The sequence below is a fragment of the Gasterosteus aculeatus genome, chromosome 16 (assembly GCF_964276395.1).
Source record: "Gasterosteus aculeatus chromosome 16, fGasAcu3.hap1.1, whole genome shotgun sequence".
In the NCBI taxonomy this organism is placed as follows: domain Eukaryota; kingdom Metazoa; phylum Chordata; class Actinopteri; order Perciformes; family Gasterosteidae; genus Gasterosteus; species Gasterosteus aculeatus.
Window position 1 is genome coordinate 3,918,019 of NC_135704.1, and position 6,912 is coordinate 3,924,930.

Genomic DNA, 6,912 nt, shown 5'->3' on the forward strand with positions numbered 1-6,912 from the left:
CGGATCAAAATAATGTTTTTTGATCGTCGCGAGGACTCTTCCTGTTGAGCATCAGTTATCGACCTCAAACCGCACCGACTGACCCTCGGCGGGAGGAAAGAAGCGTCCGTGGGAAGCTCCCTTCCTGGCGAGCACAATGGCTGTTGTTCCAGACAGGAGGTGACATCACCGTGAAGGACTTGGAGACGGGAAGGAGCTCTGTGAGTGTGAAACTCTGCGTCTGCTACTGTAAACCGTATCCATCAAGCCATCTTCTAATCGACTTCCACATCTCTTTAACAGCAATCCTCGTATCCTTCCATTCTCCGCGAGCATTGGAGCCTTCACAATAAGAGGGGAAGGTTTATAGAAAGGTTTTGCATGATGTGTGGCACCAACATTAACGGAGTGAATGACATGCAGAAATAAATTCATTCAAATAGATTTACAAAAAGCTGTACATTTATTTTCCAAATTGTTGTTGAGTTTTATAATACTTAGAATTCTGAAATATATCACTGAAGGATTTTCTCAGTTCCGGTCAATATGGAATAGTATGTATTTGTTTTTTATTTTAAATAAAAAATACTCTGCTGTCATTCAAATTCTTCAATATGAGGAATATGGAGCAGGAAACACAAGCAGTCCCAGCTGACCAATCACAGCTCTCCTGTCCTCCGGCTCTCAGTGTTGTTTCAGGTTTGAGCTGCAGAATGTGACACGGGAGGATAAATCCTGCATAAATGCAAACTTGAGCGGTTCAGACTGTTGTCAAGTAAGATTGCTGGATTCATCTATCTTTTAAAGTGATGGCTATTCTTTAGTCAGGCATAAGTGACCTTAACCTTAATTTTCCCTGTGAAGGACCAGAGAAAGACAAATGGTATGAATCAATGTCAGCATGTAGCGTAATGAGCCAGCCTATTCTGCAGCCTGTTTTATCATACAACATATGTGTCATCCTGCTCATAGGGGCATCAGATATGTAGTTTGTTGAGAGCTGTTGTCTTAGCAACCAAATAATATGTGTCTCAATACATGAAGGAAGTCGGTGTTTAGACAACAAAGAGCAACCAACGGTCCCACTGTAGTCATTTCCTCAGTCAGTTTGTTGTGTGTGTGTCTATATTTGTCCGAAGGCATCTTCTTTAGTAACAGCTTGTGTTGCCTGTGGGATAACACACACACACACACACACACACACACACACACACACACACACACACACACAGTCTAACTGCTGCAGGCCTATGGCTCATTACTGATTCAACATATGGCCACACACACAGTAAACAGTCTCTTTCCTCTAATTTTGTCATTCATTACCGTTGTATTTGAAGTAAGACAGACTGACGATGTGAACTCTGACCCAGTTCACTTGTGGGGGCTTTGGGGGGGTTGAGCTGCACAGTTGGGATTCCTGCATCGGTCTACGATCAGTTTTCTTTCTTCAAATATAACGTTATCAATCCAACGAGGCTGATGTTTCTTTTTGTCATCTTGAAAGCTGACTAGTGAGAAATCCCAGACATTTTGAACCTTCTTTTTTGATTCAATCTATTTTTGGGGCCTGTTTTCCATGTTTCCGCTCGTTCTGTAACATCCAGTCCTCTCACACTGCAGCCCTTGTTTCTCTGCAGGCTGCGATACACTCCAAACAGCTCTGTTCATGCTCCTGCACAGGCACACATGTGCTGTCAGTTTGTCTGCACGGTCATAAAGTTTGTGGACATCCAGACATGAGCAGATGGGACCGAATTTACATTATGTGGAGCCTCACTGCTCTGCAGATATATAACTCAAAGGAAGGGTTACTTTTCTGTTCTTCCTCGGCAGAGTTGAAAGGATTGATAGCACGCTGTTATTTGAAGCAATAGCCAGGAGCAGGACATTTCTGCTGCACTTCTACTACACTAAATTATTATTTTGACTATACTTGTATGTATTAATTAATAATACAACACATATATTATCATGTATTATATGATACGAATATATATTATCATGCAAGTTAGGCTACCATTAAGTATGACGACCCATTAAAATGATCTTAAATAGGCCATCTGAAGAATGAATATAAGTTTGGGGTTTTCACTTTAAAGGAAGTATTACTTAGTACTTCTTTCAACATTGGTGTACACTAAGTAGGAGCCACTTCCTGGAACGGAAACCTTTGACCTCTGGGGAACTGTTGTGTTCTTTTTGGTGAAACTTCCGCTGGGTCTTCTTTCATAGGAGTTGGTGCGGTTCACAGGACCGAGTTGACCGAAACAAACGTCGAGATGATTTTGTGTGAAACCACTTGCGAAGAGAAACTTACACTCAGGCTCTTTTATTTCCACCTTCGCCACTTCTACTGCATCTTGTTACTTTTTGCTCTAAAGACGGGACCGACCACCGTTTTACCAAAGTGCTTTGGAAGGAGAAAAAATAGGCTTTCTTAAACATTTATGCACGTTACATACGCAGTCAGTTTATAGTTAGTGTAGAGATACCAACTAAAATTAACCAGAGAACGCAGACACACACACACACACACAGACACACATTCTGAGGCCTGATGGAACCAATTAGCAGACGTTATCATGGCCTGGAGACGTCACAAGCTGTTCAGACACCCCCTGTCTCCCCTCCCTCCCCCCAGGGGTCTGTGTGTGTGTGTGTGTGTGTGTGTGTCATTGCACATACATCACTGCTTAAATATTTACAGTCCTCTGTGTTTTATAGTTTATATTACTGACCTACATTCATCACTGTGTGTGTGTGTGTGTGTGTGTGTGTGTGTGTGTGTGTGTGTGTGTGTGTGTGTGTGATGTCATGGCTCAATGTCAGTGACCTCAGCTACAGGAACATCTCCATATAAGGCTGTGGACACACAAAGCTGTGTGTGTGTGTGTGTGTGTGTGTGTGGCCGTCATGTTTTAAATGCAACACATTTTTCATGGAGTTTCAATCCAATGGATTTTCTAAGGTCTTTGTTTAATGTAGTCAGGACAGTTGTATGTATGTCTGTCTGTATGTGTGAAATAATCGCTTCCTCCACTTCTCGGTAATGTCAGGCGGCGCGCCCACCTCCTCCATGTCTGCACACATACATACCCGACTCTGAGATGAAAGTCCTCTATCTGATCATGCTGATCTGTGATCAGTAGATGTGAACACAGCAGGGATCAGCTGTCTCTTTACATACCACAGATAACTCATCAAGTGAGTTCAGCGCTCTAATCTGTGAATATGTTTGTTATCTTGTGGAGCTCCATCAGTAGAGAAACAAACCCTTACAGACGTGTAATCTTCTGTTTATTCGTATCTGCCTCCAATGTATCTGCTTTTTGTCAGTTGCTTTTACCGAAATGATGCATTTTGGATTTTCAACATTTTCGACATGTTTTGCAACATGTTGAATCCATTTATTATTTTATTTTGTAGTATTGGTATTAGTTGTAGTATAGTGTAGTATAGTTGTACTATAGTATTTGTATTACGCTCTGTTTCTACTACAAAAATCTGGATTGAAAAATGAAAAAACAGTATTGTGAACATCTAAAGAAAAGTACCTTGTAATGAGTAAGAGTAAGAGTAAATCACTAAACTCTACTGAAGGGAATTCAACAAATTAACTACATTAAATAAACCTAAAATCTCACTTAAAAACCACAGAAGTTTTCAACAATTTCTTCCTGCCCCTAAAAGTAATACGTTTTTAATGGCTTCAACATGACATCTTGAGTTAATTTCTGTTTTTTCTCTGGATTTGAGTTTCAGTATCACATCACGCCGATGCCGTTGCCAACCTGTGTTTGTATATCCGTTGTCGTGACGACTGCACAAACATTGCTAAATTATTTCATGGAGGCTAAAATGCTGTATGTTGAGTTGTTTTCTAGGTGTTGTAAAGCTCCATCCTCTACGCCTATAAAAACAGACACATCTGTTTCAAACGGTAAAACTGACTCTTCCGAAAGAACGGAAGACACTTTGTCACATCCTCCCTGGTCTGAATAAGGACTGACTGATCAAATGTCTCGCCTCAAGTCAAAGACTCGACAACGTACGCATGTTGGCAGTTTATTAGGTTCACCTAAAACTAATGCAGCCCAATAGTCGAGTCAATTGTATTTATATATCCTAATATCATAGATTCTGCCCTGAGGGGTTTTAGTAATAACACATGGGTCCTGAACTTCCTCTCTTTGTTAATGTAGTAATGTTCAGTGTTTACCGTTATATTGTCAGCATGTAATTTGATGTGAAATTAACTGTGTTGTACTGGCTGACTGAGACGATTCACAATGCTCAGTTTGGTGGATGGAAAGGTTGATTTATTCTGAACGGATAGATTCGAGACTGAGATCAAATTTCAACTGTAACTGTAGGAAAAAAACAAGGAAACGAAAGAGAACAGAGGAAGTGACATCGCTGTTTCTGAATCTGTAACAAACTTATAAAGCACAAGACAAGACTCGTAACGCGTAACTGGTCCTATTGGCAGCGCCTTTAAGCGCTTTACTGTGAAAAAGCACAGAAAGAAAGAAAGAAAGAAGGGGAGTTCACGTTTTGATCTGCTTCACATCTTCTGTCCTCCCGTCTACTGACTGTCTGCCGTGACCTCTGACCTCCTGATTGCTGGCCGAGCAGAGGTTCACGGTGACATCAATGGAACCTGCTGGTGGCTAAAGGAATGCTAGCAGTGCTCGCAGGAGCACTTAAGGCCCTCAGTACTCGTTATACATCACGGCAACTGATGAAATCAGCTTGACTCTGTGAATCAGACTCTGTGCCTCACATCCGCTTTTCTCAACAACCGCTTACCCTCCGCGAGCTGCACACCTGGCGGGTGCACAGCGGAGGAGCGGGGGGAGTGCAGCGCTCTGTCGGAAGTCGGCGGATGAGCGGTGACAGAAACACCCTTCCAAACATGCAGGAAACTTGGATGTTTTTTTAACGTTAGGGTGTGTGGGGGAGGGGAGGAACAGTAGCTGGTGAGACTCCAGCGTGGTTACTGCAGGGTCATTAACAGGAAATACCAACAAACACACTGAGTGGACGGGTGTGTGTGTGTGTGTAGCATTGTGTTCCTGTCCGCCCTCCCCATGACTGCTCCTCAACCGTATTTCTGTCTGGAGCTATTTATATACTTTTTTTTGCTTTGGTGACTTCCTGTGAAAAGTTCTGCAGATACTCTAAATAAACTTGAAGAAGTTTCTAAAACGTTCTGCCTCTTTTATTTTCTTTGTGCCCCTCGATCTGGTTTATTTATCGATGGCCGGTTGTGGTTGGAGGCCTGGAATGAATCACAGAGCTGTTTGAGTTCATCCTCCACTGAACTCTATCTGAACACAGTTATTACCAGCTGCTCACGGCTTCAAACTACTTATAAACCCATCGTTTACTGAGTACAGTAACACTCCATTTACACTGTTTGGATCGCACAAAGAAGTTCTGTGTAAATATTCCCTAAAAATAAATCCTCCGGATCGGTTGACTACCTGCAGACACAGAAGAACTGATATATATACATATATATATATATATACATATATATATATATATATATATATATATATATATATATATATATATATATATATATATATATATGTATATGTATATATATAAATAAACAGAGGCCGTTTTCGGCTATTATCTGTTGTCATGTCTTCTATCATTTGAATGCTGAGCTCTGTGGGGAGTTTGTTGTCGTCTAGGTAACCGGCAAACAAAAAAACCCCAATCCTGATAGCATCTCCATGAGGCTGAACCATAATCTATGAGGCGTTATCTGTGATTCTTGGTTATTTGAGCTAATTGCTCATGCTGGCATAATCATTTATTGCAAAAGCTGATATAGTGATGCTTTAAAAGAAAAGTATGCTTAACAAATTCAACATACACAACTAATTCATCGCTGTAAAACGTCATGATGTTTGTGAATCCCAGAGGATGAAGCCTAATGACCTTTAAACAGAAATACATTTTGGTGTGACCAAATGTTCCATATATAGTTATGGTTCCCAGGCGATGTGTCCTAGCGGCTCGGTCGATGTGACTTTTCAGGAGGAGCCATCATGAGCTTCATGGTTCGGAGTGTCTCAAAAACAAATGCTTCTTCCCCAGAGACCCTGCGGGGCTTTTTCCAAGTTTGTTTCATGACTGAATACCGCAGAAGTAATGACATCCTCATCACCCTCAGCTGCAGTCTACTTGGTATTTTTATGGTCATTTGCTAAAGAGAAAGAGATGGTAAATTCTGCGAGTAGGCTGACATTAGTATTTAGCTGAATCATTGCCCAACAGCTTCACAGAGGTGCTGGAGTAGCTATAATCACTCCATCTTCACGCATGCACTGCGTCAACACAACCAGGGGGATTTATACACTTACCCAGTGAACCAGTGGTTTGATGAATAAAAAAGGATACTTACTATGAAAAATTGCTTTTTTTCTGGGTGATATTTTTTAGCCAAAAGCAGGAAAATAATAATAAAATAAACAAAATCATCACAAAAAACTAAATCAAAAACACACATTAGTTTGATGTTGCAACTTGAACGAGGGGTCAATACTGAGTAGTTTGACCCACGACCTAAGAATATATCACAGTTTCTCAGTTGATTACATTTTGTCTTATTAGACTGCAAAGGGATTTAAGTTATCAATATGTGGACCAGTAACCAGTTTCCCTCCTAAATGTAGAGGTATAATGTGAATGATAAGCAGCATATTCCACCACTGTGTTCCTGTTACATCTGAAGCAAAGTATACCGTAAATAGTCTCTATGGCCTTTATAGTCCATACAGCCTGTTTACTATATAGACTGTGTCACATGTCACACACACACACACACACACACACACACACACACACACACACACACACACACGCCCCCGCGCGGCTGAGCGGACATTGCGGCGGGGGAGGAGAGGAAACACC

At 41.2% G+C, this 6,912-nt stretch overlaps 1 protein-coding gene across 1 annotated transcript in view; it reads right to left on the reverse strand.

Annotated features, from left to right (window-relative positions):
• The window catches only part of rpl8 (ribosomal protein L8), a 45,601-nt gene that overhangs the window by 17,508 nt on the left and 21,181 nt on the right, over positions 1 to 6,912 (reverse strand). The window lies entirely within an intron of this gene.